We start from the raw sequence: 11,896 nt of genomic DNA on the forward strand, positions 1-11,896 counted from the left end.
GGGGGCTTAGTGACACCATCAGAGCAGACTCCACGGGGACCTAGCCAGGAGGGCTTAGTGACACCATCAGAGCAGCCTCCACGGGGACCTGGCCAGGAGGGCTTGGTGACACCATCAGGGCAGCCTCCACAGGGACCTGGCCAAGGGGGCTTGGTGACGCTACCAGGGCAGCCTCCACAGGGACCTGGCCAAGGGGGCTTGGTGACGCTACCAGGGTGGCCTTCACAGGGACCTGGTCAGGGGAACCCAGTGAGGCACTGCCCCCTCCTGTGGCTACGGAGATGTGGCCCATGTCTCTCCCAGGACAATGGTTGTGTCCAAGGAGCGCATTGCAGACCTGGGGCCTTTTGCTTTTACATCCAGTCTCTGTGCTCTGGATCTTCGGGCAAATCCTTGCCCTGTTGGGCCATCAGTTTCCCCACCTTTCTGGCCTAGCTCAGGCTGTTTGAGTATGTGGAGTGGGTTCACCCAGGGTCTGTGAGAATAAACCACCCCCTACCACAGGGCAAGGCAGGTAGATGGGATGTGGTTCTGTTTGCCCTGAGCCTCGGCGATCTCTGGCAAATGCATTTCTCTGGGCAAGGCCCTGTGGGTTTTCTTGATGGTCAAGGCATCAGCAGCAGCTGGGTTCCAGCACGGTCTCCCGCCCTTGACCATGGACATGGAGTTCCCAGGAGAGTTAGAGCTGGGAACCGTCCAGCCCGGAAGGACCCCACCTTTTCCTTGGCCCAGCTCACTCTGTGCTTTTAGAACCTGGCAACAGTTCCCACACTCTTTCCTATCAGCGGCTCACCCTCCCGCCAGGCAGCCCATTTCACTCCCACCCTTTGGCGTCTAGGTTGCCAGCATGTTCAAAACAGAATTCCTGGTTGCAAGTCCCGGTTGTGGTCCTTAGAAGCTGTGTGATCCTGGGGGAGTCATTTCACCTCTCTAGGTGTCAGTATCTTCATCTATAAAGCGGGGTCACTACTGACCTCGTACGGCTGTTGGGAGGATTAAACAGTGACTGTACATGTCAAGTCTTACAACAGTGCTACGCAAATATTAGCTTTATTTCTATTACCCCCGTTCCCGTGGCCCTGACAGTCATGCTACCACCACAGGCTCTCTCCCTACCAAATCCCACTGCCATCTGGGGATCCCAAACCTTTCTCATGTTGCCACTTTCACTACTCAGGAAAAATGACACTGAGTCCCAGCCAGGGGAAGTTCCAAAAAGGCAGAACTTTTATAGGCCCTTTCTCACCATGCGGGTGCCTGAAGTTCCTAACTGAGCTTCCAGAAGGTTCTAGGTAAGCATTCAGCCCTCAGCTCTCCTCTCTTGGTAGACCCAGTGGGGGCGGAGTCTCCCCTCAGAGTCTGTCCTGGACTGAAAGATGGGGCCTGTTACTTTAGGACCAGCTCAAAGAATCTTCTAGGCTTCGGGAATCGTAGCTGCCTGCCACGCCCCCTCCAGGGCTCTTGCTCAGTGTCCAGGAGGCCCAGGGCTGATACTGTAAACTCAGCCATGGGCTTCAGAACCAGACCCAGCTGGCCCAGGCTCTTGGCTCTGGCAAGCAGGACGTCTCACTGTCACAAACCCAGAATTTTCACCAAGAAGAAGGTAATCAGGGAAAGAGGAAGGAGAGCCACCTCCAGTGTTGATGATCCTTTAAGAATCAAAATATTCCAGGATTTGTGTGACACCATCCCTGGTCCAAATAATGCTGCAACCACAGGAATAGGCTCGTTGCAAGGAAACCAGGAAATTGGTATTTGGAGCAATAGACAGACCACTCTTTTATAGTGGAAAAGTCCTTGCAAAAGGGAGGAAGATGGAAGGAGAAAGACCAGAAGGGTTTCTCTCCCTTCCTGCCCCTAAAATATAGCCCTGAGCTGGACATGAGTACAGCCTCAGGAGAATTTGACCAGGAAAAGTTCCAAAAAGGAAATTGTCCAGCAACACCATTTTGAGTTAGTCGTACCAGCTCTGGGCTTCACTCAGGAGAAGCTGTCCAATAAAATGCCTGAGGACACCCAAGGCCTCTGGGGCTCAGGGAAATGCACACCCTCCTTTGTACCCCTTGATTTTATTAGCAGAAAAGCAAGACTGCTAAGCTCAAAGAGTGATCCATTTCCCCTTCTGCCTCCTGGGAAGCTGGAGTCTGTTTTTCAACAACCAGGCAAGAAATAAAGTAAGGCCCAGGCTGACTCGCTCCCTCCTCTGGCCCCACAGAGGCGGGTGAGTGAGTCGATTCCAGAGCGGAAGAGAAGCCTGAAGAAGGCCAGGGTCTAGGGTTACTATGGCAACAGCACGGCAGCGGGTGGTGGTGTCGAATGAGCTATGGTCTGATGGAGAAAGAAAGGAAGCAAGTCACCCTCCACTCAGCCTGAAGAGTGAGGCCTCCTTATTCTGATTCATCCCATCCCTCTGCTACTCAAAAATAGCCAATGGCTCCCTGTTGCCTACAAAATACAGTTCAAAAGACTCTATCTACAGCCGAAGCCCTCCCTGATCTGCTCACTGCCTGCCCATTCTGCTTCAGTTCTTCCTATTGCTCTCATGTGCCCCATGACTGCAGTCACAGAAAGTCTTGTTTTCCCAGGTTCCCTATAGGGTCCCACCTCCTAGAATCTGTACTCTCTTAAGATCTCACAGAAACCCCTCATCTCCCTAAGGCAGACTGTCATCCCACCATCAGGCATGGTTAGCCTGATGAGAATGTCTGCTCCCACCCCCACCATCCCTATTAGATAGGACATCTCAAAGGTGGGGCCCTGTTCACCGTGCATTCCTTCACCTCACCTGGCCCCAGTGCCAACTGGATATGAGAGAGGCCCAACTAGTATTTGTTGCATGAATGAATGAATAAATGAATGAATGAGTAGAAAAGGTTGAGCCAGGAGCAAGGTCACTGAGCTATTTGTTCAGTATCTTCACCCCTTGACGTGGCCCTGGAATTGATTGGGTAAATATTTGGTTCAGCTCCTCAGATTTCAAAATGCCCTTTTGGAGCATTAAAAATATATATATATATATATAAAATTAAAAAGACTTCATGTGGGAGCTCTTGCCTCTGTAGAGCAGCGCCTGAGTCCACTTTTCCTGTTGCTGTTCACTGGTGGGTTCCCTCATTTGTGTGGCCCTTGTTATACCGCTAGTGAGGCAGACCTCTCAAGAGCAGCCGTGAGTGCTCGAAGGAGTCACGCATGTTTGTGAATTCAGGAGTTATCTTCCATCAGGAAAACAAAGACTTTCTGTACTTTGCAACTGGGGGGAAGGGCAGAGGAAGCCAATGTGAGTGGTAAGAGTGGTCATGGCATAGCCTAGGAAAAGGTGACAAGTTTGCATGACTCTAGTAAATTTGTGTGTAGAGAAATGCAGCGTAGGTTTATTCAATGTTTTATTCTTCCATTCAGCACCTGGGAGAAAACAAATGCCTTCAAGCTCTCAACACTGCAGTTCACCTCTGGTCACCAAAATGTGTGTGGGATTCCTCCGGCCACCAAATTGTCCAGTGGACACTAATTGGGTGTCCTGCAGTTCAATTCAATTCAATTCCGACACTATCTACCTGGAGATAACTTCAGATCCGGCAGGTTAAGGGCTCTGTCACACAAGATGGCCCCCACTTTAGATGCCAGTTGCAAGCAGTAGGCTGTCCCCTATACTTTATGACCAACTAGCTATAAAGCGGGGTTCCCACAACTCCCTCCTTAGGTTCAATTCATTAGCTAGGAGGGCTGACAGAGCTCAGGGAAATACTTATGCTTACCGGTCTACTAGATTAACAAAGGATACAGATGAGTAGCTAGATAAAAGAGAGTCAGAGGGCCAGGTATGGGGTACTGGGCACAGAGCTTCCACAGTGGCACCTTCCAGGTGGTCCTTCCCCTTTGTACCACCCTCCAGGACCCTCCATGGGTTCAGCTGTCCAAAAGTGTCCAAACCCTCTCCTTTGGGGTTTTTATGGAGTTTCATTACATAGGCATGATTGATTAATTATTGGCCACTGGTGATCAACTCAGCCTGCGGCCTCTCTCCCATCTCTGGAGGTCATGAGGAGCAAGGTGGGCTGTAAGCTCCAATCCTCTAATTCCATGATTGGTTTCCCTGGTAACCAGATCCCTTATGAGACTACCCAGGAGCCCACCAAGACTTGCCTCACTAGAACAAAAGATGCTCCTGTCACCCAAGAAACTGCAAGAGATCCAGAAACTCTTCATCAGATGATCTTATTACTCTGGAAATTACTAAGCTCTCAGGAATCAAGTCAAAGACAAAATATTAAACAAACAATTCTCTTAGTACGCTTATCTACAAGGGTGGTAGAAACCCTGTCTCAGGCACTCAGGCCAGAGACTAAATGTGCATTTCTTATTATTAATATATTATAGTTTCATGGGCTGCTAGCCAGGAAGCCAGAGGGACCTCCCCAGTGTAAGGGAGGCGCTTAAAATTTGGAGTCAGATAAGGCTGCAGCCCCAGCTTCTTCACTAACAATGCACTGTGGGGCAATTGCATTACCTGTTTGGATCTTAATTTCTTCACCTGTACATGGCGGTGTTCTCTGGGCACAGAGACCCACAGCAGCTGTGGCAGTGGAAATGGGAGGATGGACATTGGATCCGCTGAAGACACAGACCTGGGAACCCCTGACTTCTGAATCCATGGAGCAGATGAAGGGCACACAGGAGTCTGCTCCATCCCTGACTGCCTGGGAGGAGGCCCTTCTGGAAGAAGAGGCAGAACTAAGACAAACAGCTCCCGTGCTCTGAGCACCTGCAATGAGCAAGGCACGGTGCCAAGTGCTTTCCAGCAGTTATCAAGAGGCTGCAAGCATCCAAGTATAGAACCTGGACTTTGGAGCCAGGATGTTTAAATCTGAATCTGAAATCCAACAGTTACTGAGGATATTTTTTGCTAGGGCTGCTCTAAGGAGGACCACAACGGTGTGGTTTAACCAACAGAAATGCATTGTCTCTCAGTTGTGGAGGCCAGGAATCTGAGCTCAGTGATGAAGAATCTATTCCTCACCTCTCCCCCAGATTCTCAAGGCTTTCTGGCAATCTTGAACGTCCCTTAATCTCTGTCTTCCTCCTCCTGGGGAGTTCTTTCTGCATGCGTGCTGGTGTCCAAATTCCTCCTTTGTAAAAGAACACCAGTAATATTGGAGTAGGGGCACAATCTACTCTGGTATGACCTCATTTTAACCAAGTACCTCTGCAAGGACCCTATTTCTAAATAAGGTCACATCCTGGGGTATTCTGGGTGCGGGCTTCAACACATGAATTTGGAGGGTCAGGGGCAATTCAACCCATAACACTGGGTGAGGGACTTGGGTGGTCTCTCTGTGCCTCAGTTTCCTCACCTATGGAATGGAGATGATATTACCTAACTCATAAGCCTATCGTGGATGTTTGCTGTATTCCTGTACGTACAGCACTTAAGCTAGTAGTTCAGCATTAGTGCCTTGCCAACATTAACTGCTGTTCTCCCATTCATCTTTTGTCACAGCTGTGTGCTGTAGAACAAGGGTGACAACTGTGTATGCCTGCCAGGGCTGGGCAGGTCACCCAAACAGATGAAGTGGGCTGCCAGTGATGGGGCCCAGGCAGGTGGGACAGTAAGAGCCTCCGTTTAAAGGCATTCTGCTCAACACTGTTGCATAATAATCTATGGAATGAAACTCTCCTATGGAGAAGAGAGCTCTTTGTTGCTCTTGATGCCAATGGAAAAAATTGACCATGACCTACCTGGTCCTTAGGTGGAGTTAACAGCTATTCTGAAAGAAGAATGCTCATTCAACAAGAACTGGGCATGAAGTCAACCATGTGTTCTAGAAAGGACATCAAGACCGAGTTAAGGAGGCTGCCCCATCAGGCCAGCGGTGGTCAGCCCTTGCCAACCCTGGCCTTCTCTCTGGCTACTGAGATGCTGAGCAGGGCCGGAGAATAGACCAGATGTGGCCAGCCAAGGTCACACATCCTCAGAGCCACCCGCTCAAGCTCTCAGCTCTCCTGGAGTGGCTGACTTCAGTGGGAACACGAGTCTGCCAGCACCTTGATTCAGACTTCTGGCCTCCAGAACTGCTTGAGAGTGAATCCCTACTGTTTCAAGCCACCCAGTTTGTGGTGATGAATTATGGCAGCCCCAGAAAACTAACATTCCTCTTTTCCTCCAATTTCACAAGAACAGGTGTTGCTCTTCCTGACAAACAGCTGTCTGTTCTCCTGGCCTCCTGCTATCTGGGGGAAATTTCCTTCCATTAATAACCACCTTTACCCTCCGTTCAGCTTCTTCCCCCCAAACCTGGGAAGTCCCTCCATCCAATCCACAGCTCCATCTGCTCCACCTCCTTCCCAGCCTTCTCCTCAGGGAGCAATCTGCCTTGACCATCCCCTTGAATTCTCAGCCTGCTGTCCCTGGGTTTCTGTTCCTACCTCCTCACCAAGATCACCTTGGTGGCTTCTGTGGACCAGTGGCCATCCTCATCCTACTCAAATGTTCTGCTGCGTCTGACACCGACAGTGGCCTCCCTTGTCCTCCCTTGCTATCTGCCCTCGTCCTCTTCCTTCCCAGCCATCACCTTTGTAAGCTCGCTCTCTCTCGCTCTCTCTCTCTCTCTCTCCACTCAGGCTTATGCCAAGGGTCTCAGCATTCTATGCTTCATCCTCTTCTCTTGTCCTCCCCTCACCCCTGGATGCCCCAGACCCCATGTGCTTCCTTCACTTTAGTTCCAGTCTCTGTTCTTCCCTCCAAATCTCTCTTTAGACCCATTCACCTGTGTCATCTCCACCAGCAGGCACCACAGCCCCTTCAGGCTCACCAGGTCCAAAACTGAACTCGTCATCATACAGGCTTCCAAAACCTACCCCTCACCTCACACCGGGTCCACTCTGCTTCTTTAATGTGTCTCCTCTGCTCCAGCCCCACCTCTGCTGGCTTGGTGCCCACCACCCTCATCTCTCCCCTAGATTATCACAGCAGTGTCACTTGGTCCTGTCTTGATTTCCAGGTGACCATACCCATGACAGCCAAACAGAATTTCTTCCTCCTTCTCTTACACAATGAAGTTCAACCCTGTTTCCTACCCCAGCAGGACTTCCAAACCTTCCATCTGGCCCTGATCTGGCCCGGGCTTCACTCTGTCCTCCCCTCCTTCTCTCTGACAGGCTTCTGGTGCCCCACTACCTGCTCTGCTTCAGGCTGTGCTGCTCTCACTCCTGTGGCTCTCTCAGACCAAAATGCAGCCTCTCGCTGCTGTGCTATAAGCTCTTCTGTACATTCACTCCTCTCTACCCAGCCAGGACTGATAAGAGCCTAGACATGGTTCAAAATCTCAGATTCAAGGTCACCATCATTACAAAGCTTTTCCTATTCCATTCCTCTCTTCAGCCATGGGAGAATGGACCATTCCTCCTATGTGTCTTTACTCTGGAGACATCTGTCAGAGCATCGACGCTCTGTCTTTAGTTTATCTATTGAGATATTAATCTCTCTTCTTGAGGCCAGGGGTATTTTCTGGGTCATGGTTAGAGCTCAATAAACATTGATATTGGAGAAATGAAATGAAGGAAGGATGATGGAAGGCTATAAGGATGGGTGGATGGTTAAGTGGATAGATGGATGGACGGATGAATAAATGGGTGGATGGATGGTTGGATGATGGATGGAGGGAAGGATGGAGGATGGATGGAAGAATGGATAATAGGTGGATGGATGGTTGGATGGGTGGATGGATGGATAAATGGATGGAAGGAAGGAAGGAAGGAAGGAAGAATGAAGGAAGGAAGGAAGGACAGATGGATGGATGGATGGATGGAAGGATGGTCAAAGGAAGGCAGCGCCAGTATGTTTAGCTCATGAAGGCAGGCAGTTGATGGGCAGAGGGAGGCATGGTGGCTGATTAAGAAAGATCATAGCAGATTTTTTTTCATTTCAAGTTTTAATCAAAGCTTGCATATAAGATTACTTTATTCCTGCATCTGCTCAATTGTTTCTTCCTTGTATTTGCCCTTTTCCTTTCCTACATGGTGAGATTTGGCTTTCCATTCAAGGATCTTTTTGTGATCTTTGTCCAGTTTTAGCCTAGTGATAACCACCTTGCTGGGACAAGTAGGTGGACAGTTGTGCCATTGGCCTTTTCCTGCTGAGCCCGTTCAGTGTAGATAACATATTGCCTCCTCTAAATCTGAACTACTTTTCCAGTTTGCTGACCTTTATAGTGTCCTTGTACAACCTAAACTGCATCATCCTTTCAGATGGGCATGGATCGCACGTTGTTCTTCTGTCTCAGCTCCTTGGAAAGAGCGGGGACACAATCTTCTTGCAAATGTGGGAAGGTGCCTTTAAATGCATTTTGCAATTCTTGCTTTGGTCAGAAGTCACAAAGGGATTGGACATCATTTTGGCAGTCCCCACTTTGATGATGGCCGCAAAAGGGAAAAGACAACAGCAGATGTTTAAGGCAAGATTAACAGCCCCAAGACTGTCTCAAAGACTGAGAAGAGAAGACAAGAAAAGTGGAAAAGCTACTAAGACACAAGCCCTAGATCAGGAGCTAGAGGCTGGATCCCAGAACAAGGCAAGAGCCTAATAACTCAGGTGGCTAACTTAGTTTGCCAAGGTCTTTGCCTGTTTCAGCACTGGATATCCCATACCATCTGAAATTCCTTAGCCCCAGGCAAGTTGGAATGGTTGGTCACCCTACCAATAATCAAGACCGATGCCTCCACTTCAGAGCAGAACTGTCAGCCAGGTCCTGAGAGACATCTTTTAGGCTCCTGAACTGGTCCCACTCAATCCGCATGAGGCCCAGGACCATGGAACAGAGGGCAGGGAGGCTGGGGCCAAGCAGAGGAGCACCTGTGCTTAGCAGGGCAAGGCATCACAGGGGCCAGCACTGGTTTCTTAGCCCTTCTCCCAGAGACCACCTCCCCACTTTGATCCCTTCCCATGCCCTGCTAGGCTCTAGGACAACAAATTTGCATATTCTGGCCACTTGCCCATCCTATGTACTCACCCTGGGTGTTATGGACTGAATTGCATCTCCCCCAAATTCTTATGGTGAAGACCTAGCTCTCATTGTGACTGTAGAGATAGGGCCTTTAGGGAGATTATTAAAGTTAAATAAGACTTTAAGGGTGGCACCCTAATCTGATAAGATGGATGCCCTTGTAAGAAGAGGAAGAGAAACCATAGAGCTCACTCTCTCCCCTGCCCACCCCCTCTCTTGGGGTGTATGTGTGTGTATGTGTATGTGTGTATGTGTATGTGTGTGTGTGTGTGTGTGTGTTTGTGTGTGTGTATGTGTGTGTCCAGTGTGGGCTCACCGGAAAGAGACCATGGGAGGACAGAGTGAAAAAACCATCTACAAGGCAGGCAGAGAGCCCTCACCAGAGGCCAACCCTAACAGCACCTTGAGCTTGGATTTTCAGCCTCCAGAACTGTAAGAAAATAAATTTCTGTTGTTTAAGCCACCCAGTGTGTGTCAAAGCCAAGCCAGTGTGAGGTATTTTGTTACAACAGCCATAGAAGACGGATACACTGGGGTGCCATGCCCCCAAGACCCCCTCCAAATCTCTACTTTCAAAAGTCACCACCCTCAGTCCTGATTCCTTCAGAGCCCTTTCCAAGTGGGAGTGGAAGCCATGAGTTACTTCAGACTTACTCCCAAATTCTCAAGACATTCCTTAAGGTATGAGCTTGGGAAACAGCACGTGATGTGATGTCTTTCCCTCCTGAGTGGTCAGAACACAGACAGCACACACAGGCTGGAGACAGCCCACAGGCCCTTGCTTAGCCCACCTTTCCCAAAGTGGTTTCATCTGGAACCCATCCTGGCGGTGTTGCGCTAGTTTCTGATGGCTGCTATAAGAAGTTATCACAAACAGGGGCTCAGACAACACAAAATTATTCTTTCATGGCTGCAGAGGCCAGAGGCCTCACTGGACTAGAATGAAGATATTGGCAGGGCTCTACTCCTTCTGGAGGCTCTAGAGGAGCATCCATTGCTTGCCCTCTCCAGCTTCTAGAAACTTCCTCACTCCTTGGCACCTGGTTCCCACATCACACTGACTTTTCCCCTCCTGCTTCCACCATTGCGTCACCTTCTTCTGACCACTCCTGCCTCTTTCTTGCAAGAACCCTTGTGATTATTGTGAGGACCCGGCTGGATAATCCACGACAATACCTTCAAGATCCCAACTTAATCACATCTGCAAAGTCCCTTTCATCAAAGAAGATAATAATCACAGGTTCTGGGTATTAGGACATGGGTATCTTTGGAGTTCCATTACTCACCATAACTGGTTTGCAGTGCTGATTTCCATCCTGCAGGTACGGTTTAGGAATCTCCAGATCAAAGAGATACAGGATTCTTGCTCATGTCACATGGCATAATGGGAAGACAGCCAAACCTAGAAAGAGGGGACTCAGTTTCCCTTGTTAGAGCCTTTTCTTATTAACTGTGGGATTTAGAACTGATTCCCTGACCTGCTCGGTTCCGTCTTCTCTCCACTTCAATGGGAATGAACTGTGAGGGTACTGAGCAAAAACTAAGGTCTCTATACCTAACAGTAGTGGGACTTGCTTCTGGATACCCAGTAGTGATTGCACCTGCCCCTGGATACCCAGGAAGGATCCCACCTGACTCTGGATATCCTACAGTAGCGATCCCGCCTGCCTCTGGATACCCAGCAGTAATCACACCTGGCTCTCAATACCCAGTAGTGGCTGTGTTTTCCTCTAGATACCCAGTAGCGACTGCGTTTTCCTCTAGATACCCAGTAGCGACTGCGTTTTCCTCTAGATACCCAGCAGCGACTGCGTTTTCCTCTAGATACCCAGCAGTGACTGTGTTTTCCTCTAGATACCCAGTAGTGACTATGCTTGCCTCTAGAGAGGTAGTAGTAGTTGGACTTGGCTCTAGATGCCCAGTGTTCATCGCTAGACGGGGCAAAGATCAGTGTCTCTTGGAAGGATTGTTGTAACAATGAAAAGAGATAATGTGTGTAAAGCACTTGGCATAATATGTGATCTTTGTTTAAAGTTTGAATAAGTACTAGTTCTTATTACTTCTGTGGATATCCGACAGCCCCATAATTGGGCCCCAAAACCATGAAGAAGGAGGAGGAAATGTCTTAAAGGTTATCGACAGGCTGTGTTTGCTGAACATCAAGATCATTTTCTGGGTATTATCTCTGACTTGCTCTATCAACTCCACACCCCACCTGCAGTCACACAACCTTCCATGATCATGACCATACACAACATACTGTGTTCCCCAGGCATAGGGACCTTGGAAACGTAACCAGGCTTTAGCCAGCGCCCTGCACCGGCATCGTGGAAATGCTCTTAAGAGTGTGTGGCTGAGTTAGGGATCCTGATTTCAAAGTAGAAAGGGAGAATTCATCCAAGCCCATAGAAATCCTGAATGCAGCTCCTTTCTCAGCAAAAGCATTGGCCGTGGAGTCAGCCCCCTGGGCACCAACCCCACTCTGTCCCTAATTAGATGCATGACTGAAAATTCCCTTCATTCTCCTGAGCCCCAGTACGGGGGTTGGTGCAGTCACAGGCTTGGCTACAGTAACCCATTCATCACGGGTATGGTGAGACTCTCAATCCCTCTCATTTCCACTAGAACTGACTGCTGGGATCTACGACCCAGTCAGCAGAGCAGGCTTGTGGGGAGCTCTCAGGCTCAAGCGCATGCTCCCCCTGATCTATAGGAAATCAGCTGCAGAAAACCAAGGAATCGAGCCTGGAAAGAGAGAGGGTTAGCTAGTGCTGTCCCTTTCCCTCTAGAATACCAACAATGGGAACCCTCTTTGATCTTGTCTCTCAGGAGTGCCCATGCCATTCCAGGCAAATGGTGACCTGGCTGGCGGCACAAGGCTTGGGGGCAGCTAGTGG

At 49.4% G+C, this 11,896-nt stretch overlaps 1 long non-coding RNA gene across 1 annotated transcript; it reads right to left on the reverse strand.

Annotated features, from left to right (window-relative positions):
- Nucleotides 1-17: 17 nt before the first annotated feature.
- Nucleotides 18-6,873, reverse strand: LOC119473920. The gene is made up of 3 exons (XR_005203188.1): nt 6,765-6,873; nt 233-983; nt 18-184 (listed from the first exon to the last, which is right to left on the reverse strand). It is a non-coding gene; the product is annotated as an uncharacterized LOC119473920 (long non-coding RNA).
- Nucleotides 6,874-11,896: the final 5,023 nt, after the last annotated feature.

Source organism: Cebus imitator, unplaced genomic scaffold (assembly GCF_001604975.1).
Source record: "Cebus imitator isolate Cc_AM_T3 unplaced genomic scaffold, Cebus_imitator-1.0 Scaffold193, whole genome shotgun sequence".
Taxonomy (NCBI): Eukaryota; Metazoa; Chordata; class Mammalia; order Primates; family Cebidae; genus Cebus; species Cebus imitator.